This window comes from Gopherus flavomarginatus, chromosome 11 (genome assembly GCF_025201925.1).
Source record: "Gopherus flavomarginatus isolate rGopFla2 chromosome 11, rGopFla2.mat.asm, whole genome shotgun sequence".
Lineage (NCBI taxonomy): Eukaryota > Metazoa > Chordata > Testudines > Testudinidae > Gopherus > Gopherus flavomarginatus.
This window is the reverse complement of record NC_066627.1, coordinates 14001204-14025775: the sequence shown is the minus strand read 5'-3', so window position 1 is coordinate 14025775 and position 24572 is coordinate 14001204.

The following is a 24572-nucleotide window of genomic DNA, read 5'->3' as shown; positions in this document are numbered from 1 at the left end:
TCTGTCTGGGAATTGGTCCTGCTTTGAGCAGGGGGTTGGACTAGATGACCTCCTGAGGTCCCTTCTGACCTTGATATTTTATGACACTGGGCTAAAAGCCAGAGGAAAGATGTCTGCCTGCTCTCCTGGGGGGTATTCTGTGAGGAGTCAGGCAGGCTCTGAGCACAGCTACTGACTTGGACCCACAGATAAACAGGCAGGGAATCACTATCTTCAGCTGGCTGGAGGACCACCCTGCAGCTTAGATATAAGAAGGGCACCAGGGTGCCTGCCTGAGGCAGCAGGGCACATGTATGGAGGCAAAAACACAGGCGCCTCGTTAACCTGAACAGCAAACTATTAGGTGTTAAGTGAGCTTAGGTACCTACAGGCAGGGGTGGCTCCAGGCCCCAGCATGGCAAGTGCATGCTTGGGGCAGGGGGCTCTCAGCTGGCACTGCAAGGGTGACAGGCAGCTGCCTTCTGTGGGGGGTCAGCTGGTCCCGTGGCTTCAGAGGACCAGCGGGACCCTCCAGAGGCAGCCTGCTTGCCGTGCTTGGGGCGGAAAAATTCCTAGAGCTGCCCCTGCCTACAGGGTTGTGTGGCAGCTTAGCAGATTTTTGTGGATCACAGCGATGCCTAAATCTCAGCTTTAAAGACCTAAGTCCCTTTGTGGATGTGGGCTCAGATGTTATTCCATGTGAGTTACTCTGGCAGAATCTGGCCTTAGTCTCATAAACTGACTCCCCCTTAAAGAGTGTAATTCACCCACACTTGGCCCCCTACACCACCTCTGTCCTTCTTAAGCCCTTAACACAGAATTTAGCTGGAGCTTAGTTTGTGCAAATTGTCTTCCCCAGAGTCCTGTTACTGTGGGGCAAGTTGTTCTTAGACAGCCAAGGCCGACATTCTGGGCACACACCAGGTCGCCACTTAATGGAGCCTTAGCCAAACTCTACCGACTTTCACACAATCACTTTCCTTCTGGCCTCGGCCAGTCAGGAGCAGCCTGGACTCAAATCTGAGAAGCAATTCTCTAAACACTTCCAACCCATCAGTGAGTGACACAGGCCGGCTCCCAAGCAGCAGCCGGCAAGGAAGTTAGTGCCATGCTGGATGCACTCTGCAACTCACTGTCCTGTGTCCAGCAGTGGTCAGCAGCTGAGGAAGGTGTAAGAGCACTTGCAATGGGACATTATGTAATGAACATTCCCCCACATCTGTGGGTTGGTTTAAGCCTTGATGCATGGTGGTTTTAAGATTAAGTCCCTGCTTCAATTACACTGCTTACAGTAAAGGAAAGACCTCAATCTGGACCTGGCTGATTTTCTTTACAAGGTAACAAGAATATTTTTCGTGGTAGCTGCTGGAATGTACTGGGGCAAGACCTCACAGAAGGGTGATCCACAGGTTCAGGTTCTGGTTTAAGACTTAGGAGACTTGAGTTCAAATTTTTGCTCTGCTGCAGACTTCCTGTGTGACCTCTGCCAAGTTGTTTATTCTCTGTGTGCCTCAGTTCTCCATCTGTAAATTGGGATGATAGCACTGCCCTACCTCACAGGGGTGTGCTGTGGATAACTATATTAATAATAGTGAAGTGCTGATCCTATGGTAAGAGGGAGGGGGGCAGATAGTGTCTATGCTAGTTAGATAGAAGCCAAATCTAACAATCACTGTCCATTCCCCAGAACAGATTCATTGTCATAATGTATATTTTTCAGTAGAAATAACGGGTCATTTATTCAACTGGTATAACTGGTGCGGTGTCATTCACTTCACTGGATCTGCAGTGATTTACATTATCTGAGGATCTACAGATGAATCAATAAACAAATAAGGCAAAGCATATAGATCTTATGCATTGTAAAGTGCTCATTCATTACTGATCCAGCACACTGTTAGCTTGTTAAACAGGAACTACATTTCCCAGGTGTAACCAGAACATATTTAAACTCCCCACAAACAATTACACTATGTGACATAAACTATATACTATGACTCTATATAAATTTGATCCACTCCCACTGACTTTTCAGGATAAAGTGTATCTGATGATTTTAATTACTATGTGAGATAGAGAGAGAAAGAAAGGAATGTAGAAGGTAAAGAGAGTGAATGAATAAAAGAGAGAGAGAGAGAGTGATGGGCACATATGTGGATAGATAGATAGATTTGTATAACCCAAACCCTAATTTTCAGGAAAATTGAAGATCAAAAACTAGAAAGCCTACGACATAAACAAGGTATCTTTTGCACTCACATAGCGATGGAAAGATTAATACAGATGGGTAGCACAGGCAAGAAAGAACAAACTATGTTGCATTTCCACTGACTTCAGCAACCTTCAGATCATGTCCTAAGTGAGATGTCTCGGTTGACTGTCTATCTGATTCACCATGGCTGAGATAAGGTAGTCAAAACATTAAAAACTGTTTGGTTTTATCACACTCTAGCCTTTGTGCTGACTAATCCCTCCATGTTTTACAGTGCTGGACTGTGATACCAAGTATAACAAAAGTCAAGAGACATCACAAAGAGACGATTGACTTTTTTGGTGAGTAGACATTTTCAAAATTTGGTAAATAAACTGGGTTGGTTCCTTAGTTAATGTACATCAATACAGTTCTCTTGAGCTGACGATCTGAATAATTGGTTCTGCCCTAGAATCTTGTGTCATGTGTCAGAATATATACTTGCGCATAACTGAGAACAAAATGTGTGGAAAATGTTAACATTCCAATTTTGTTGTGTCTTACATATATTTTATATTGGCGTAGATCACTACACTAGGGCAAGGCAGTGTAATATCTGGCCCATTCATTTTTAGAGAAAAATCTAGTATAAGGCTGGTTTCTCTGAACCATATCAAATTCTTATTCTCTTACAGACAATGAGAGTTCTGCTGTTGGTGTCAATAGCATCATATAGCGCATGCTCCTAGAAAGTCTTTATTTTAGGACAGCTCAAATCATGTGTTTAAAACAGCCAATTGCCATCATCGGCATGAGTGCTAATAGCTGGATCTGGCCAAAAAATGGCAGTTGTTCTTCACAGCAAATTTTGCTTAATTTTTTTTTTTGAAGAATTGTTTGTTTTGTTTTCGGTTTCAAGAAAAACAAAACAAACAATTCTTCAGATTTGCTTATTAGTTTTTTTAATGAGAAAAGCAAACTCAACCGCTGAAAAAAGTTTGAGTTTAGACATCTGAAAACTAAGTACTTTAATGAAAAAAGTCACATTTTTAATGTTTTTGTACTTTAATGCTGAAATATATCATGTTATTGTTTTGGAATCTATCTCTCTATCTATCTATCTATTGGATTTCCACTTAAAAATGGAAAATTTTGAATGAAAAAAATATTTTCCCTATGGAATCACTACACTATCACACTAAATGAGTGGCCTGAGATGATCAGCATTTTGAACTCCCATTGATGTCCAATCTGCTAGGGTTTAGCATCTCTGAAGTTGAGGCCAATTACAGAGTTGCCGACATATGGTTTTCAATGCCTAACATTAGCCAGCCAAGTTAAAAAGTTTTAGCCAACATTTCCTCTATCCCTGTGTAGAGAGGATCTGTTTTAATTCACCAATTTACACACATACACTCATACATGCGCAATATTAGATTACTCTCGCACAAACACATTCTGCTGTGTACCAGTTAAGACTGTTATTTTTAATTCACCCATACTTATATAATTAAAAATGTTCTTCCACCTAATGTTCATTCTATTCTATTCATGACTCAGTGGGTCTGGGACTGGTTTTTGTTTGTTTGTTTATTTGTTTTTGTTTTTTTTCCAGGAAACTTTGCAGTTTGTACTACTGATCCATTTCTCATCTATCTATCTATCCATCTCTCTAATCTGAAAAATAAAATTCTATTTATTTTATTTATGTTTGTTACTTTTTATTTATTTTTCTACTCTTACAGGTCAAAATTTTGCTGAGTAAGTGTCAATGGAGAACAAAACTTCTATCAACTATTTTGTTCTCTTGGGTGTTTCCAATGATCCACAGCTCCAGACTTTCCTCTTCCTGGTGTTTTTAGTTATTTACCTAATAACCTTGCTGGGGAACATGCTGATTATGCTGGTGATAAAGACTGATCCTCAACTGCACTCCCCCATGTATTTTTTCCTATTCCATTTATCCTTCCTTGATGTCTGCTATTCCTCAGTCACTCTTCCTAACATGCTGAAGATCTTCATAGCAGATAAGACCACAATTTATTTCAATGGCTGCATTGCCCAGATGTGCTTCATACTTCTGACAGGCTGCACTGAAATTTTCATGCTCTCAGCGATGGCTTACGACTGATATGTCGCCATATGTCACCCACTGCATTATGCAACAACTATGAATATACAAGTTTGCAGTCAATTGGTGGGTGGTGCCTGGACAATTAGCTTATTATATTCACTGGTAAACACTGTTCCTGTGTCATATTTACACTAATGTGAGCCAAATCATGTCAGTGGTTTCAGTTGTGAGCTCTCTTCTCTGTTAGACTTGTCCTGCACGAAGACTCTCCTCAGTGAAATGTTGTTTATCACTTTTGCAGCAATTTTAGGATTGATCACATTCCCCCCTACTGTGATCTCCTATATCCACATCATCTCCACCATCTTGAGGATACGCTCCATAGAGAGCAGGCGTAAAGCCTTCTCCACCTGCAGCTCCCACCTCATTGTTGTGACCTTATACTATGGGACTGCTTTGTTCAGATACTTGAGACCCAACTCAGCCTCCTCAGTTGTTCTAGATAGGATATTATCCATCCAATATGGCATCTTAACCCCCATGTTAAAACCCATCATCCCAAAAAATAAGGAGGTGAAAGCAGCTCTGAGGAGAATATTGGGAGGGAAATCTCATATTTGTCATGTAATATAAATCAATTCAATTAAATGTTTCATTCAACTGCCCATTCAACTAATCTCAATGTTTACAAAGAACTGGGAATGTTTGCTCTTGTATTGATATCCTTTGCTCGATTTTCAACAACCGGCAGGTGAGGTTTTTCAAAAGTGTCTTATGGAATTTGGGGCCCAATTCCCATCTGAAAAAAAAAATCGGTGTTTAAACCCATTAGAAATGTTTGAAAGTCTCACCTTTAGTGTGTTAATATATTTTAATTAAACCAGATTTTTGTTGGATTTTTACATAAAGGAAATATGAACCAGTAGGTACAGTAGAACCTCAAGGTAATGAAAACCAGATTTACAAACCGACTGGTCAACCACATACCTCATTTAGAACTGGAAGTACACAATCAGGCAGCAGCAGAGACAAACACAAAAAGGAAATACTGTACAGGATAGTACTCTATTAAAGGTGAAAGACTAAAAATATAAAGGGGAAGTTTAAAAAAAAAGATTTGACAAGGTAAAGAAACTGTTTCCAAGCTTGTTTCATTAAAATTAAGATGGTTAAAAGTAGTATTTTTCTTTTTCATAGTAAAATTTCAAAACTTTATTAAGCCAAGATCCAGTGGTTAAGTTTTGAAGGAACAACTATAGTGTTTTGTTCAAACTTATGAACATTTCAGAGTCACAAATAACCTCTATTTCTGAGCAGAGCTGCCCAGAGGATTCAGGGGGCCTGGGGTCTTTGGCAGTGGGGGGTACCTGCTTCAGTGGTAGTTCGACAGCAGGGGGTCCTTCCGCTCCGTGACCTGTGGCTGAAGTGCCACAAAGATCCACAGCGGGAGACCCCTGCTGCCAAATTACAGCCAAAGACCTGGGCCTCTGGTGGTGGGTCCCACTTTGGCAGTAATTCAACAGCATGGGGTCCTTCCGCCCCAGGTCGGAAGGACCCCCTGCTGCCGAAGACCTGGAGCAGAAGAAGCTCCAGGGGCTTGTGTCCCACAAGAATTTTCCGTGGCCCCCGGAGCGAGTGAAGGACCCCACTCCAGGGGCCCTGAAAAACTCTTGTGGGGCCCTGGGGCAAATTGCCCCTCTTGCCCGCCCCCAGGAGATCTGTTCCTGAGATGTTTGCAACTCTGTGGTTCTACAGTATAATAATGTTCTCTGAACCTTACTAGCTGTGACATGATCCTCACCAAGGGTGGTTCTTTTCTCCTCTTTGTGAGGAAATTGTTGCCCATGGGGCTGGAAGTCAAGATTCCTGGGCCACATTCCCAGCTCTAGGAGGGGAGAGGAGTCTAGTGGGTTAGTTCAGAGCAGGATGGGGCTCAGGACTCCTGGCTTCTATTCCCTGCTTTGGAAGTGGAGCTTGGCTTGAAGAGGGAGGAATCTTACTGATATCACATTATGGAATTAATAAAACAGCTCAGTCTACAGGATACACCAATCCAGAGCATGACATTAGTGAAAGAACATGAGGTCAAATGGTGATTTTTTAAAATCCAGTTTGGTACTATATTCACTTATACCAGGCTAAATCAGGAGTAACTCTATGGTAATCAATAGGTCTGATTCATCTCTCACTTACACTAGTGTAAACCAGGAAAATTTTTTTCTAAAGCCAGCAAGTTTGGTTCTCTGCTTAGCTATAGGTAAATCAGAAGTACCTCTTTTGCAGTCAATGGGCCTGATTCTTCTCTGACTCACTCTGGTGATCTGATGTTTGGGAATGAGGAGTCTTCTAGCACCTGGCTGAACTTCTCTGAGACCTTGTCTACCCTAAAGGAGAAAGTCGATCTAAGATACACAATTTGAGTTAAGTGAAAAGTGTAACTCAAACCAACATAGCTGAGATCTACTTACCGCGGTGTTCACACTATGCTGTGTTGAGAGGAGAGCATGCTCTTCCTCTTCTCAATCTAGTGGAGTACCAGAGTCGCTGTCTGAGCGATCAGCGGTCGATTTAATGGGTCTTCACTAGACCTGCTAAATCAACCCCTGGTGGATCAATCACTGCAGCGTCGATCCCGACAGTAGTGTAGAAAAGCCCTAAGCCTGGGAAGCATCTCCAATAATATCATCTATGCACCAGACCTAATGTATCTGTGTAGTGTTTAGATGCTAACACCATAGACAAAGTCTCTCTTTGGAAGTAGTCTGTGGTATATAAAAATGTGAAGTCTAAGTTGTTCCACATTTTGTAATTTTGTTAGCTGCACAATCAGTCCAAACTAACTTTTAAAATCAGATGTGTCCTTAGAAAATGCTATTTTTATGGCTATGGAATAGAGACTACTTTGCATTTATCCTTCTGCTCTGATCAAAGTGTCATAACATTTCCATTCATGTTTATTACATTTGTTCTGTCATCTCTTCTGTCATCTCTCCTTATAAGTCATAGATTTGCTAAATAAATGTCAAACGAAAATCAAACCACTGCCACCTATTTTATTCACTTGGGAGCTCCTAAAGATTCACTGATTGAAACTTTTTTCCTGATGGTGTTTTAATTTATTTATCTGATAATCCTCATGTTGAATGTGGTATCATCTGGGTGACACAGGCTGATCCTCAGTTTCATACCTTTATATACATTTTCCTCTTCAATTTATCTTTCTTCGATATTTATTACTTTGTCAAATTCCTTAAAATGCTAGAGATTTTCCTAGTCCAGGTGAAAACCATTTCTGTGAAGGGCTGCTTTGTCCAGATCCTGGCTGGTTGTGGTGAAATTCATATTCTTTCCATGAGATCTTATGACCAGTACACTGCCATGTATCAGCCAATGCATTAAATTAAGATTATGAACAAAGAAGTCTGCAGTTTCATTCTTCCTCACCCTAGTCACTTACATGGACATCATCTCGGCTATCCTAGAATACACTCTTCAGTTGATAGGCACAAAACCTTCTCCACTTATACCTCCTGCCCTACTCTGGCTTCCTTATTCTACGGTACTAGATTCTTCAGTTGTCTGAGACCCAGTTCAGAAGGGGATTCTGGATAGAAGGTTCCCCCTCCAGTACAAGTTGTTAATGACCATGTTAAACCCATCATCTACAGCCTGAAAACCAAAGAGGGGGAAACAGCTGTTGAGCAATTATTGGGGAAATGCAAGGAATGCAAATATTACTACTTTTAGTTTTGAAGCAAAGACATAGAAACTGAGTGATAAAATGTTCTGAGCTTATGTAACTTATTGGCACATTGAATTCAGTCCATAAATGATTATGCTCTGCTTTAACCGCTGCAACTTGGAGTCATAATAGACTTTGGGAACTATTGAACCAAATCCATCTTCTCTGAGGCATTGTGGTCATGAATGGACAGCAAACTTTGTTGAGTTAATATTTAATCCATATTTCAATTAAAATATTCATTTTTTCAAATATCACTAAGTTTTAAAATAAAATATTTTTCACAATTGAAAAATAGTTGTGAATATTTTCTGAAAATAATTCTTGGCCAGCAGCCTACTGGGAACATTCAGTGTTCAGTGTCTGAGAGGGGTTGCTAGTAACTGCTCAAAATGGTTCATAGATTCATAGTCACAAAGAGAATTAGGTGTTTCAGCATCTTACTTTTAGGCACCTAGAAAATAACTGGAACAAGAATGGAATCCAGAAAACTTGATTTAAGCATCTAGGATGCCTATGCCATGCATGTAGAGAGATAGGAGCCTGAGAACACGATCCACATAAGCCAGTAAGCTAGGCAAGGAGCCATGTCTTAAGTTCCATCTCTCTCACAGAGTCTGGTGCTTAAGTCTGTGCTTCAGGGACATACCTCTCTGTGACTCCAATGCACAACCAAGGCCTCCCTTTCTTTGTGTCAGACAATTTAGGAGAGTAATTTCTTGGAAGAATGAATTAGGGCCAGCTTAGCACCATACAAAATGGTTGCTTCCCTTATAACCTTTAAGATGGTGATTAGAACCCTGAGATGGGAAGTGGGAAACCCTATTTCAAGTCCCCTTTCTGCCTGATGAAGAGAAAGAGGGAGAGATCCCTATGCAAATCCTAAGGTGAGTGCCCTAACAACTGGACCACAGAGTCATTTGCATTCTTTTTCTGGCACAATTAATTATTCAATTATTTAATTAAAGTGGATCAACTTAAATAAAAGAGAGACCGACATGAGAATATTACCATGTCCACCAGCTAAGGCAGTCACCTGATATGTATGGAACCCATGTTTAAATCTCTTCTCCTCAACAGACTGGCTGAGAAATTGAACCTAAAAGTGTTTCATCATCTGCAGGAAATGTGAACACACTTCTTTCCAAATACAAAACAGAAGTTATGTCTACACTGAGAAAAGAGACGTGTGGCATGGCTATGGCTATACATTGCAGCGTAGATGTTTGGGCTCAGGCTAAAATTATCAACAGTAACTTTTCAAGAACTAATATGGGAAGAACAGCAGAGTCCTGCGGCACCTTATAGACTAAGAGACTTATTGGTGCATGAGCTTTCGTGTGTGAATACCCACTTCGTCGGATGCATGAAAGCCCATGCTTCAATACGTCTCTTAGTCTATAAGGTGCCACGAGACTCTTTGCTGCTTTACAGATCCAGAGTAACACGACCACCCCTCTGATACTTGATTTCTCCAAGAACATCAATAAAACTTAGGACACAATTGGCAAAAAGCTCTTTGTCTAGGTTTTTTATTAAATCACCTATCACCATTTCTTTGAGCATCATTCATTTTTCAGAGCCATATGGTTGCATTATTTACCTTGCAAAATAACTTTTCCTTCCCGGAACTGACATCTTGAGATGTCACAGGAAAATATTGGGAACAGAATTCAGCACCATGGCAGTGAAAGTGTCCAGAAAATGTGAATCTCAAGAAGAGATTCTGAATATGGAAAGAATTTAAGGATCACTACGATGCCAAAACCTGTGCAGCTTCAGCAGGTAAAGCAGAATGCTAACATTTTAAACGATATTTATAAGGTACAATTTGATGCAGTAGCACGTATTTTATATTTCTTGTGTCACTCAGATTATCTAAGTAAGTACTTCCATATTAGATCTGTTTTGTACTGAGACATTTACCAGTCAAGTGGTGGTTTTTACTTCTGCTGTGGTCATAGGGCTCATCTCATTCTCCTTCACTATACACATCATCTCCACCATCTTCAGAGGGCAGGCATAAAGCCTTCTCCTTCTGCAGCTCCCAGCTTGTAGTGAAACAAACCAGTCCCATAGCATAAAAAAAAAAAATCACAACATGAGACCCAGCTCAGCCTCTTCAATGGTTATGGACAGACTGTTCACCATCCAATATAGCATCTTAACCCCCGTGTTAAACCCCATCATCTACAGTCTAAAAAATAAGGAGGTGAAAATACTGGAAAATACTGGGGAAATATATTTTTCTGTTTCTCATGTAATGTAAAACCTTTTTAAGTTGAATGTTTAATAAAGAACCAGGGGATGCTGGCTGATCAGGGACATGTGTTATTGACTGAAAAATGTGTTCATACCAAACCAATCAAATAGGAACTAAAATCAATTGGAGTTCTAACATTGACTTTAAAAGACAATGGATAAGGCCCATGTTCATTACTGACAGTGATTTTGCTTTGTTTTCATCAGAGCAGCCTTTACTTTGGAAGGGACTTCTATTGGGTTAAATGCTTTTGAATTTAAGACTATCATAATTTCAAATGCAGATATAAAAGAAGTGCAGGCTTTTGTTTAATATACCGGTGCACTTAACATTAGCATGTACACTTAATCTTCTCCCAAATCAAGCTCAACGAGAGCTTAATTTCTGGGGTCATTGCAGTCTCTGGAAAGAGAGTTTGTTCGAATGGTATGAACATGAGATTGGGAATCAAGATTTGTGGGTTTCATTCCCAGCTCTGCAACAACTGATTTCATGATCTAAACAGATGTCAATTGTCCATGCCTGGATAACACTTTTTGTGTCGCAGTTGCCATGAAAACCATGGCCCTGTCCTAGATGACTTGGAATTCCACTATGGTGGGGAACAGCTTAGATACTGTGTTTCATTTTTGCTCTGATCCTCTACAATGAGACCCAGATCCACAAAGTGATTAAGAACTGTCAGCACTGCACACGTAACTTTTTTTTTACCTTCAAAATCTTTGGATTCCATAAAGCCTGAGTTAGTTGCCTAGGATCACTGTGCAGTAAATGGAGATAGAGAGGAAGCATGGAATGGGAACCCCGAAAGCCAGCACACTAGGTAGCTCCCTGCCTAAGCTAGCACCAAGGGGGAGGAGTGTGTTCTAAGCCCCATCCACTTCTCATAGAGTTTGATATCTAAGCCCAGGTTGCAGAGAGGTACTTATCTCTGCTTGTGATCCATGAATGAGATTCTTCTTCTGGTGTCAGGCAGCTTAGATGCCTAAACCATTTCTTGCAAGAGTAGCTTTGGTATCTATCTAATGCCACGTGAAGAAGGCTGGGGCTGAAGGGGTAGAAGGAGGCCTGCCTTACAACATTTAGCCCAATGGTTAGAGCCTCACTTGAGATGTAGGGACACTCACAGCTAATGTCTCTGCTTCCCCTGAGGAGGTGAAGTGTTTTGCCCAGGGATCTGCCACTTTCCAGGTGAAAATATTTTTACATGGTGTGACAAAGTTCCTCTTCTACCTTGGTGGGTCTTGTGCTTTTTGGTAGATTTGCTCACCTCAGTGATCTTCCCCACAGTCTGGGTCAACTCCTCTTGTGTCTGATCAGGAGCTGCGAGGTTTAGGGGGAACCCAGGCCTGCCCTCTACTCCGGGTTCCAGCCCAGGGCCTTGTGAATTGCAGCTGTCTATAGTGCCTCCTGTAGCAGCTGCATGACAGCTACAACTCCCTAGGCTACTTCCCCATGGCCTCCTCCAAACATCTTCTTTATCCTTGTCCCTGCCCGCAGGTATATGGGATCTTGGGGAGCAATTACCACACAGGTGGGGTTCCAATTAATGTCTTTATTAAAGGAAAAAGGAAGTAGTGGGAATTTAACAATGAAATACGATGGGATGGGGTGCATAGGGTGTTTACAATAGACAATGATGGGGGGGGGTTCTTATTGAACAGTGTAGGGAGTTCTAACAGTGGGGTGCAGTAAGTGAGGTTCAGCACAATGGGATACAGTACAGTCAATAAGCAAAGCAACTTTATATAGGAACAACTCTAGATACAGTGTGGAATGCAAAATGTACCAAAAAGAAATGCAAAGTAAAATGGTAGCTTCTATATGAAATGGTCAACAATCTCAGATAGAATGTATTAAGTGGTTAATAGCTATATATATACACAATGTAACACAGTGGCATCAATGCAAATACAAAGTATATCAGAAAAGAGGAGGCGACCAATGGGGTGTTATAACCACAAGTAAGATGTGAATCACAGTGCAATGATACAATATGGGTGATAAGTGAAATTATGCAATGTAACAGCATAGAAGAAAATTAATGACTTAATTTGTGAGATTGTAATAGCAGATAATCTGCAAGAGTGTACCTAAAGGCTGAGTCAAGAAACAGGAGTGGAGAGGGGAGTGAATGATCAGTGGCAACTGATGAGAGGAGAGTGCAGCTGCAAGCAGCGAGAGACTCTGAAGCCCTGCGGGGTGAAGCCCAGAGCAGTCTTCAGGAGCCTGTGGGCTGGACGTACAGGAGACAAGAGCAGCTGGAGCGCACTTAAGGGGAGTCTGGAAGCAGCAAGAGGGGAGGGCGCTGAACGTGCAAGCGATGGGAAGGCACGTGGAGAATGGGGGAGACGGCTGAGGGAAGAAACAGGTTGCAGCAGCGGAGAGCACTTCAGGGAAGTTGCGGAGCAGCGGGGTGAAGGCAAACGGAGCAGTGTGATGGCGATCTTCGGTAGGGGAGGGGCAGCGGAGAAGCGGGAGCACGAACACAGGGGATACATGGAGAGGCAGCAGAGCGGTGTAAGGAAGGGCTGGAGGGACACCCAAAAAAAAAAAGGAGACACCCAAAAAAAAAAAAGAGAGAAGCGGCAAAGGGTTTGGGAAGCTACACAGGGGGAGAAGCAGCAAGGGGTTACAACAGGGAGACACGGGCAAGTACATAGAGGGGGAGATTTGGAGCGGGGGAAAAACAGACACGGGAAAGTTCAGGGAGAGATAGGGACAGCAGGAAGAAGAATTCAAAGAGCAAAAACCTTATCTATCGTCTAACTTAATCAAATTTATATAAAATGACAAGCAGCTTATACAAAGTAACAAAACAGGTACAGAATACGACCTGGCAATGGCTTTTTTTAAAATTTATCTTAACCAACGAGTAGGCAAAACAACAAATATCACAATTCTAAGCACACTATAACAAGCATCTATACGGAGCAACAAAACAGCAACTATAGCAAGGCAGGTGAAACTTACAAGCGCTACAATCTTAGCAAACTATGACTTATTAAACTAAAAAGCAAAACCTATGGTGCACCTTATGCTATGGGGAAGTCATAGAGGGCAGAGTAGTATGTGCCCAGGATACAGCTCCCAAGGCAGTCCCTAAGGAAGCCAAGGGATGGTGGCTGCAGCAGTGGATATGGCTGAAAGCAGTGAGCCCCGAAGCAAAGCTTAACGGCAGCACAAACTTATTTTTAGTGGCAAAGCGCCGTGGAGTTTAAGAGAGGTTTTAACACACAGACCAAGGTTTAGCTTGAGTCTGTGTGCTGGGGAAACAGAGCCAGCAGCTAAAATAATAAAATAAAAGTATAGAAAGTTTCACAGAGGGATTCTTACCAGTCCCCAAGGTAGCAGCAAAGGTGGAAGCAACAACAACATCAGAAGAAGCAAGGAGGGCTCGGTACGGTCTCGATAATCAGGAGATCTCTCAGGCAGCAATTCGTTCTTTGTGGGGGGGGGGTTAAAAAACAGGGGTACACTCAAAAATAAAACAAGAGCTGAGAAAGGATCCCCCAGAACCCCTGGCTGATCAGACCAGGCAGTAATGCAGGAACCTTTCCGATGTTTGTTTTAAAAATGCCTGTTTTTAAAGGCAGATTCAGGCAGTTTCCCACCAGTAATCTTGATAGGCTCCCTCTGTCACAGGAGAGGAGACACAGGGAAAAACTACAGGTGAGAACAGAGACGTGCCTGGGCAGAGTCCTGAACAATAGGTGTGAGTTCACACCTCAGGACTCAAAAGCATATGAGGCCTATGACTCATGCCCAGGATCTTAAAAACACATTAGCTCTTGCAGCTCTGGACATTGCCTACCCTACACAAAGCCCAGGTTTAACAAGGTGATAACAGGACCAACCCTTTGAACAGGGCAGTAGTCCCACTTAGCATGCAGCACAAGTGGCCATCCCTTTGAGAAAGGCAATGGCTCTTGGTAAACAATTTAAGGGGCCCTCCCTTTGAGAAGGGCAGTGGCCCTGGTAAACAACTTAACAGCCAGGGAAGGGCATCCACAGGAGGGGAACAAAAACAAAATGGAGTATGGGGACAGCTGTAAGAAACAAAATGGCATAGGTGGATAGCTGTAACAGACAATCCTCACCACAGGACCTTCCTCCTGGTGTCTGATAACACTTGTACTCCTTAGTCCTCCAGCAGCACAGCCTCTCGCTCTCAGCTCCTGGTGCTTCTTGCCACACACACACACACACACACACACACACACACACACACACACACACACACACACACACACACACACACACACACACACACACACACACACACACACACACACACACACACACACACACACACACACACACACACACACACACACGTTTCCTCTCCTCTGGCTCCCCCTCACATGACTGGAGTGAGCTCCTTTTTAAACCCAGGTGCTTTGATTGTCTGCAGGTGTTCTAATCAGCCTGTCTGCCTTCATTGGTTCTAGCAGGTTCCTGATTACTCTACTGCAGCCCCTGCTCTGGTCCCTCAGGGAGCAGAAGCCTGCTTCTCCTGGGGCCAGTAGTGGCTCTCCCTTTGCCCACTCTGCTATAGAGGAAGGGGGGAGAGGGCTGCTGCTGCTGTTCCTGCTGGGCACTGGGCCCTCACTGCTGCTGTTTCTGCTGTTGTTCCTGCTCTTGCTGTTCCCCTGGCTGGGCTAGACACCACCACCAGCCCCTCTCTCTGCTGTCTGTTTGCTGCCTGGCTAGTGGTTCCCCCCACCTCAGTTACTGCTGTTACTCCACCTACAGCCCCTGGAGGGGGGGTGGGGCTGCTGGCCTGCTTCCCAGAGAGGAGGAGAGTGAGGGACCCCAGCTCTTGTTGCTGAGGACACCACCCTCTGAGCGGGGTGCCTCCTGCCTGGACACCAGACCACCACCACCTGGAGCTGCTGGGGCTGCTGTGGCTGTTGCTGGGGAGCTGTTGGTGCCTGGAGGAGGAGAGGAAGGAGAAGAGGACCGCCTGCTGCTGGAGACTGTGTGCAGACCACTGTGGAGAGGGCTTTCCTGGACTGAGTCTTTTTCGAACTGTGCTCTTGTGGTGGGGGTTTGGTCTGTGTCTGCTGGGGCGCTGGGGGTGTGGCGTGGAGCCTGCCCCTGGTCCATCCGTGTCCCCCTTCGCCCCCACCACCATCGTTGCCCCCTCCACTACCCCCGCTGGCTGTTTTCCTTCTGCTTTGGACTCCTGCCTCTGGGTCTGAGCTGCTCGCCTGGCTCACCACACCCACTTCCACCATTTGGGCCTGCAGCAGCAGCAGCCAATCATTGACTTTTTGGCATAAGTGCCTGTGGGTGCACCACTTCCCCCCTCTTCCTGGACTGACCCCCTGCCCTTTGCCACTTTTGTCCACCCCACCTATTTCCCTCTGCCGCCTGATAGTTCTGCCCCAGCCCTGCAGCTGTCCCCGTGGTCTCTCTACCTCAGTCCCTGCTCGCCCTTTTCCCCCCACCCTGTGCTCCCCCAGCCCTGATCGCCCCCCCCGTGCGCCCACGCCCCCTCCCAGGCGCTTGTGCCCTTCCCCATTTGGTTTCCCCTTGTTCACTGCACTCCCCCCTCTGCCGTTGCCCCCCCGATCCCCTAGTGCAACTGGAGGAGCCGGAACCTCCCTCTGTGTTGGTGCCCTGAAACCCTCCCATCCTTAGGTCCTTGGTTGCTCCCCACGCCCCTTTAGCCTTCTCTTTCTGGCACCCTCCTCCCCTGCCTGCAGCCTAGAGGGGAGGGGTGGCCGCCTCCTCTCCTTCCCCTCCCCTCGCTGTTTGTCCCCCTCCCCGCTCTCATTATGGCGGGGGATGCGGCAGGGGAGACCCCTCGTGATGCTCCCACTGCCCCTCCTCCACCTGCCCCCGTGTCCACTGCCCAACTCACTACCTTGTCCGCCGCTGCCGATCCACCTACCACCGCCCCTGCTGGGGCACTGGCGGCGGCGAGTACAGGGGAGACCTCCGTTGCTGCCACGTCTCTCGCCCCTTCTGATTTGAGGGGAGCCCCCCCAGCCGGTGGGAAGGGTCGGAGTGGGAAGAAGGGTAAGGGCCCCGCTAAAAAGCTCAGACCCTCCATGGCGGAGACTGCTCCCGCTGCTGCAGCCCCGCTACCGGCTGCGGCATCCCTCCCCGCTATTCCCTCCACCAGCTCTGCAGGTGTCCCTCCCCCGGCCCTCAGGGCGTACGCCCAGGTGGCAGCGGCCCCCCAGCTTGCCACTGCTCCTCCGACCGCCGCCTCCGCCAACATCTACAGCGGCCGGGGCCCCTTTCCCAATTTGACCAGGAAGCACAGCGTTCGTTGCCTCCTAGTGCCCGCCTCGCCCCATGTGGAGACCTACATGCGGGCGTTGGCGAGGGTGGTGGGGCCCACGGACATCGTGGTGGCCTCCAAAATGTATGGGAAGGTGGTCTTCTTCCTGGAATCGGAGGCCGCCGCCCAGGAGGTGGTAGAGACAGGCCTGGCGGTGGGGGGCATGTTCGTCCCCCTGGAGCCGTTGGAAGACCTGGGGGTCCGCTTAACCTTGACCTCCGTCCCTTCCTTCCTGCCCAATGCCGCCCTGCTGCCCGCCCTTTCTGCCCTGGGACGCCCCATCTCCGTCATCAGCCCTCTCCCCTTGGGCTGCAAGGACCCCGCCCTCCGTCATGTTCTCTCGTTCCGCCGGCAAGTGCAGCTTCAACTGCCGCCGGCGGCGCATGACGGAGAGGCGCTCGAGGGGTCCTTTCTGGTCCCTTACCAGGGAGCCCACTACTGGGTGCATTACTCAACGGGGGAGGCCCGGTGCTACCTCTGCCGGGCGATGGGGCATGTCTGGAGGGACTGTCCCTTGGCCCAGCACAGAGGAGCGTCCGGGACCCCCGAGCACTGGCAAGGCGCCGGCCCTGTCATTGCCGGTCCCCCTGGCTGCCCAGCACCCGAAGCTGCCCTCCTCCTCCTTCTCGGTCCACCTCTGTGGAGGAGGGTGTGGCGGGGCTAACACTGGATGTGGTAGAGGGCTCATCCCAGGGAGAATCCTCCCCGGTTTCTGCTGTCCCACCACTGCCTCCCCAAGTCCCTGACCCATTGCCCTTGCCCCCCGAGCCTACTCCTGTTAGCCAGCCCCCGGATGATGCCATGGAGGGCTGGTCCTTAGTGCAGGGGAAGTGGGGCAAGCGGAAGGCTTGAGTTTCCTTACATCCTTCGGATTCGGAGGCCCCCCGGAAGAGCAGGAAGGGGGGCGCCGATGTCGAGTCTTCCGCCTTGCCCCTTGATGACTCCCAGTTTGTGGTGCCGGCTGGGGATGCCGTGGCAGCACCAGATGGTGACACCGCCCCTCCTCCAGGGTCCCTTTCTGTGGAAGCCTCCGAGGGAGCCTCTCTCTCCCCCTTCCCACTTGATGCCCCTGAGAGCGCTGCGGTGGGTATCGCCCCGGGTGCTGGTGGGGAGGGCCCTGGGGTGGTTGCCGGTGATCTCTCTCCCATCTACGAGCAGATCGCCCTGGGTTTGACCTCGGTCGCGCAGGGGGAGGACGACCCTCTGCCAGTGGGCCTCGATCTGGGCGACCTCCCCACGGCCCCCCTCTCCCTGAGTTCCCTTCCCCTAACTGCTGCTTCTGCTCCCACCTTTGAGGGTCCCCTGGAATCTTCCATCGACCTGGCTGCGGGTGGCACTTTGTTGACGGCCGCTATGCCCATTGGGGCGACAGCCAGTGCCCCGCTGCCGAGACCCGCTTCCCAGGGGGTGTCCCTCTTGGGTGTGGAGGACCCACCCTCCTTCCTCAGCGGGGACCCCATTGACCAACATCTACCTCTGAATGCCGAGGCTGCCGCACGTACCACAGTGGCTGAGCCCGGCATCGTTAGGGGTCCCCTGCCCACTTCCCAGATCCTTGAGCCTGGCCAGGAGGAGCCACCCTCCGGCGGCTCAAATATAGGGGCTCCGGATTCTGCCTCTACCTCCTTCCCGGATTCTCTCTGTGATCCCCGCCCTACTCCTGTTGGCTCTGTCCTTGTTCACCCCACCTCCTGTGATGCCAGTGCCACCCCTGGGAATACCTCCCATGGAGTGGGTTCACTAGTTTCTTCCTGTCCTGACCCCCCAGGGGCTGCTGTTCTCCTTCCACCGCCCCTTCTTGAATCTGGGAGCAGGGCGGGTTGCGTGGCGTTGGCCCATCTGCTGCCACGCTGGGGGTCTGCCCCCTGCCTACCCACCTCGGTGGGCCACGGGGCTGTGACGGGGGCCCCACTGGGGGATAGTCATTGATCAGTGACCCCACCCCCCCTGCACTGAGGAAGGTGCTGCGGGAGTTCCTTGAGGACGTCCGTGGCTCCCGGAACAAAGTCCATCTTGCGCTCCAGCGGTGGGGGGATTTCCATCAAGTCCTCCGGGCCGCGAGGGCCCTTCTGGGGGAGGGTAAGAGGACCGGGAAGCAGGCCGCCGCGGCCTACCGGCGGGTCCGTGTCTTCCGTGACTCTTTACTCACCTTCGGGGTAGGTCACGGATTGCTGCGCGGCCTGCCAAAGGCCGTGGGCATATCTGCCGGCGAGGATCCCCACCAACCCTCCTCATGGTGCCGATCGTCCTTGCCACCTTAAACAGCCGGGGCTGTAGGATGGGTCTCGGCATGAGCCAGGTGCTCTCCTTCCTCCGGGGGTGGGGGGTACTCTGTGGTTTTCATGCAGGAGACCCATACGGATCCGGCCGCTGCAGCTAGCTGGTGGCTGGAGTGGGGAGACGGGGTCTACTTTAGCCACTTCTCAGTCTGCGTGGCTGGAGTGGCGACCCAGTTCTCCCCCGACCTACGGCCCGAGGTGCTGGGGGTCGCCGAGGCTATGCCGGGTCGCCTGCTGCACCTCCGGGTCGGCATGGAGGGCCTTGTGGTAAATCTCGTCAAAGTTTACGCCCCGACATCAAGTCCGGAGAGGCTATGTTTTTATCAACAGGCGTCCGCCTTCCTCGGCTCCTTGGATCCTCGTGAGTGCCTGGTCCTGGGAGGGGACTTTAACACCACCCTCGAGGAACGAGACAGCTCGGGGACCGAGCAGTGCCCAGCCGCCGTGGACATCCTCCGGGAGATCGTCGAACGCCACTCCCTGGTGGACGTCTGGCGCGACCACCACCCGGATGACATCTCAACATTCACCTTCGTCCGGGTGGAGGCCCATCGGTCGCGCCACTCCTGGCTGGACCGTATTTACCTGTCATGTTTCCACCTTTCACGGGCCCACTCCTCCAGCGTTCGGCCGGCCCCCTTTTCGGATCACCACCTTGCCACCGTGACGGCCTCTCTCTGCGTAGAGAAGCCGGGGCCGGCCTATTGGCACTTTAATAATAGTTTGCTGGAGGATGTGGGCTTCGTGGCATCCTTCCGGGAGTTCTGGCTGGCCTGGCGAGGGCAAAGGCGCGCCTTTTCGTCGGCGCGGCGGTGGTGGGATGTGGGGAAGGTGCGCACCCGGCTCTTCTGCCTTGACTGCACTCGGGGTGCCAGTCAACGGAGGGATGCAGCGATAGGGCAGTTGGAGCGGGAGGTCTTGGAGCTGGAGAGGCGTCTGGCCGCCAGCCCTGAGGATCCATCCCTCTGCGGAGCGTGCTGGGAGAAGTGGGAGGAGCTCCGGGCCCTTGAAGACCATCGGGCCCGGGGTGCTTTTGTTCGCTCCCGCATCCACCTCCTTCGGGAGATGGATCGCGGCTCCCGCTTCTTCTACGCCCTGGAGAAAAGGAGGGGGGCCAAGAAGCACGTCACCTGCCTCCTGGCGGAGGACGGCACCCCCCTCACGGATCCGGCGGAGATGTGTGAGAGGGCCAGGGCCTTCTACGCGACTCTTTTCTCCCCGGATCCGACCGATCCTAACGCTTGCAGAGTACTCTGGGACGGGCTCCCGACGGTCAGCACGGGCGACCAGGACCGGCTAGAGCTGCCTCTCACTCTGGCCGAGTTCTTGGAAGCCCTCCGTCGCATGCCCACCAATAAATCTCCGGCTTGGACGGGCTGACCGTGGAGTTCTACCGCGTGTTCTGGGACGTCCTCGGCCCAGACCTGGTCACTGTCTGGGCCGAGTCTTTCCAGGGCGGGGTCCTCCCTCTCTCGTGCAGGTGAGCCGTGCTGGCCTTATTACCAAAGAGGGGGGACCTTCGCGACTTACAGAATTGGTGCCCCGTCTCGCTCCTCAGCACAGACTACAAAATTGTTGCGAAGGCCATCTCGATGCGGCTAGGGTCCGTGCTGGTGGACGTGGTCCATCCAGACCAGACCTACACCGTCCCGGGCCGCACCATCTTTGATAACTTGTATCTGGTCCGGGACCTTCTGGAATTGAGGTGTAGGGATGGTCTGTCGTTCGCTCTCTTGTCCCTGGATCAGGAGAAGACGTTCGACCGGATGGATCACGGGTATCTCCTGGGCACTCTGCGAGCGTTTGGCTTCGGACCCCTGTTTGTGGGTTTTCTCCAGGTGCTGTACACTTCTGCGGAGTGTCTGGTCAGGCTCAACTGGACCCTGACGGAGCCGGACAGCTTCGGGCGGGGAGTGCGGCAGGGGTGCCCCCTCTCGGGCCAGCTGTACGCTCTGGCGATCGAGCCCTTCCTCTGTCTCCTCCGCAAGAGATTGACGGGTTGGTGCTTCGGGAGCTGGGGCTGCGGCTGGTTCTGTCGGCATACGCTGACGATGTGCTCCTCGTGGTCCAGGACCCGGGCGACTTGGCGCGGGTGGAGGCTTGCCAGGCTGTGTACTCGGCAGCCTCCTCCGCCCGGGTCAACTGGGTCAAGAGCTCTGGCCTGGTGGTCGGGGACGGGTGGCAGACGAGCTCCCTCCCACCCGTGCTTCAGGCCATCCGGTGGAGCGTGGGTCCGCTGCTCTATCTCAGCATTTACTTTTCTGCCATGCATCCGTCTCCACCGGAGAACTGGCAAGATTTGCAGGGCAGGGTGACGGAGCGGCTCCGGAAATGGACAGGACTACTCTGGTGCCTCTCCCTTCGGGGGAGGGCACTGGTGCTTAATCAACTGGTCCTGTCCATGCTCTGGTACCGGCTCAACACCCTGGTCCCGGACTCGTTTTTCCTGGCCAACCTCCGGACGGCGATTCTGGAGTTCTTTTGGCCAGGGACGCACTGGGTCTCTGCAGGGGTCCTCCACCTGCCCCTGGAGGAGGGGGGGCAGGGCCTGAAGTGCTTCCGCACTCAGGTCCATGTCTTCCGCCTCCAGGCCCTGCCGAGGCTCCTGTTTGGTGCAGGTAGTCCGACGTGGAGCGTATTGGCGCACGCCTTCCTATGCCGCTTCTGAGGGCTCCGATACAACCGGCAGCTCTTTTACCTCCATCCGAGAGGTCTTCCGCGAGACCTCTCCGGGCTGCCGATCTTCTACCAAGAGCTCCTCCGGACCTGGAAGCTCTTTTCAACGACCAGGTCCGTGGCGGCCACCGTGGGGGTTGGCCTCCTCGCGGAGCCCCTGCTACACAATTCCCAGCTTCGTGTGCAGGTGACGGAGTCTCCCACGGTGCGCCAGAGGCTGGTCTCGGCGGGCGTCACCAGGGTTGGAGACCTCCTGGACTACGACCGGGGAGACTGGCTGGATCCCCTGACGCTCGCTCAGCGCATGGGGCTCTCCAGACCTTGTACTCCCCAGCGCGTACTTCAGGAGGTGAAGGCCGCTTTACTGCCTGATGCTCGGGCTTACCTCGACTGGGTCCTGCGAGAGGGCACGCCCCGCCCACCCTCCACCCCAGGCCCTGTGGACATTTTTATCGGACCCCTGCCCCATGGACCCAATCGGCCCCCTCACCCTTTCACTGCCAGCCGGCTGCATGATCTGCAGCCGGTTCTGTTCCAGACCGCGCCACGGAAACATCTGTACACGCTCGTGCTCCATACCCTTCACTACCTCACCCTCGCGTCCTGCCCCGATACCAAATGGTGAGACCTCCTGCCACCTCTCAAGGGTGAGAAGCCCCGGTGGGCCCGCTTGTACTCTGCCCTGGTCCCGAGGCCCGCTGGGGATATCAGTTGGTGGCTCCTTCACGGGGCTGTGAGCACGGGCGTGTACTTGGAGCGGTTCACCTCTGTCCCTAGCACCTGCCCTTTCTGTGGTGAGAAGGAGACTTTGGCGCACGTTTATTTGGAGTGCGCCAGGTTGCAGCCCCTATTCCGGCTCTTCCTGAATATTTTCTTGCGTTTTTGGTTGCACTTTTCCCCTCACCTTTTTATCTACACGCTCCCCATCCGTGGCCCCACAAAGTCGCGGGATCTCCTTTTCAACCTCCTTTTGGCCCTGGCCAAACTAGCCATCTACAACACCAGGGAGAGGAGGTTGGCCGACGGGATTTCCTGTGACTCCAGGGCCTATTTCCGTTCCTCCGTCTGTTGACGCATCTGGGCAGAGTTCCTCTGGGCGGCGTCCACTGGCTCCCTTGATGCCTTCGAGGAGTAGTGGGCCTTGTCCGGGGTTCTCTGCTCGGTGACCCCATCTGGTTCCCTTCGTTTAGCCCTATGACCTCACTCCCGATCCTGTTTTTTCATTAGTTGTCCCCTGTAATTACTTGATGTCCCAGACCTGTGGGTCCTCCCCTTAGGCTGGGGGGAGGCCCTTTAGAAGTGGACGGGCTTCGCCCGCCCCCACCCCCAGATGCCAATAGGACCAGTATATTTGCATTCTACCAGATTCCTGTACCCCACTGGTTTTGGTCTGTCACAATGGTTAAAGGGTGTTCTGTGCTATTCCCTCTCCACTCCCCAGGGAAAATGACACCTGCAGGACAGGCGGAATTCTAGATTGAGACTTTCAAACCTGCCACTCATTTCTAATAAGTCCACATCCCTGACATGACCTTGCAAATTTCATCCTTAAATCTCAAGGACTTCAAAATTTAAGGCTCAGTTCAGCAAGATGCTTAAGCACGTACCTATTTTAGTCACATGGATAGTCAACGCAGTTGTATGGAGGTCTGGGCAAACAGACTGTGTCTCATTCCAGACAATTCTCCTTGTTTAGCCTCCTTGTTTAGCCTCCTCAAAGCTCTGCTTCCAGCAGCACCTAAGAAGATTTTATGAATGGGATTTTCAAAATCACTAATCATGTTTCTGTCTTTGCTCTTCTTGAAATTAAGGGCAAAAATCCCATTGCTTTCAAGGAAAGGAGGCTTAAAGCATTGCTAAGGGGAAGGTTCTCAAAGGGGAAAGCGGCAGTTAGATGCCCAGTGCCCATAGACAGCCAATGGGATTTGGGTGCCTAACCACCATTTGTCCATTTGAAAAGACCACCTGAGTGCTTTGGAAATCGCACTCTCTGGCTGGATATTCCAATAGCCATGAGAGTTAGGTACTGAAATCCAATTAGATCTGGGTATCTAACTCTTATAGGCCCATGTGAAAATCCCAGCCCTACCTGGTCCTCTAGAAGCCTGACAATTGCTGGTCACCTTAGTATATTTATTGGCGCAGAAAATGGATTTCTTTTCCTACTTAATTTAACTGTATAGACTGGGAATTTCAAAGGGATTTAGGCACCCATGGGCTCCATTATCAGTTGATGGCTCACCTTCAACTTGACTAACATGGTAGTTTTCATTGCTACTTCTCAAAATAGGACATGGCAGTAACAGGTCAGGTCAAGAAAAGGGCAGTGAAAATGGGTAGGAGTTCATATTAGAAAGACCAGGTGGGTGAGATACTATCTTTTATTGGATCATATGTGTGGGAATGGGAAGTAAGTGGTGAACTCCTCAGCCCAGGATAAGACCCACAAAGGATAAAGCCATTTGAAGTTGTTCCTCATGTGCAGCTGGGCTTTATTCATTTATTCACCTCACTCTTTCTCAGTCGTGTTCCAGGATGGGTTGGGGCAGGAGGGGCTGCAGCAAGTATGCAGCTCAGAGGGTTCTGCATTCTGGTGAGCCTCAGATGAAAGAATGGAGCCATCGAAGACTGTTCCTCCGGACAGACATTATAGTAGATAGTCCCACTGTCTGCAGTGGCTCACCACTGTGACTGTCCATCCCAGGGCAGACTGTCAGAAAACAGGTCAGATACCCGAAGCTGGTGGCATGTTCTATAACTACTTTTCACCAAGCCAGCAACAAATGTGAACTCCTGGATCAATATATTGACCTTACCATGGAGTCAGAAACAGTGTCCTTAGGCTCTTGAGCCTATCTCGCCACCCAGACAAACTGGAATCAGTGATAATGGTCACGTAGAGCAAAAAATCACACCACATCAGGTTGCTCCCGGTCCCAAAGTACTAGTTACTTACCCTAGGTCAACTGGTCCTCCAGATATCACACCAAAAATATCACTGGCAGCCAGGTCTCTAGTAAACTAACCACAAGTTTATTAGTCAAAGGGAAAGAAATGAGAGCTGAAAGCTGGC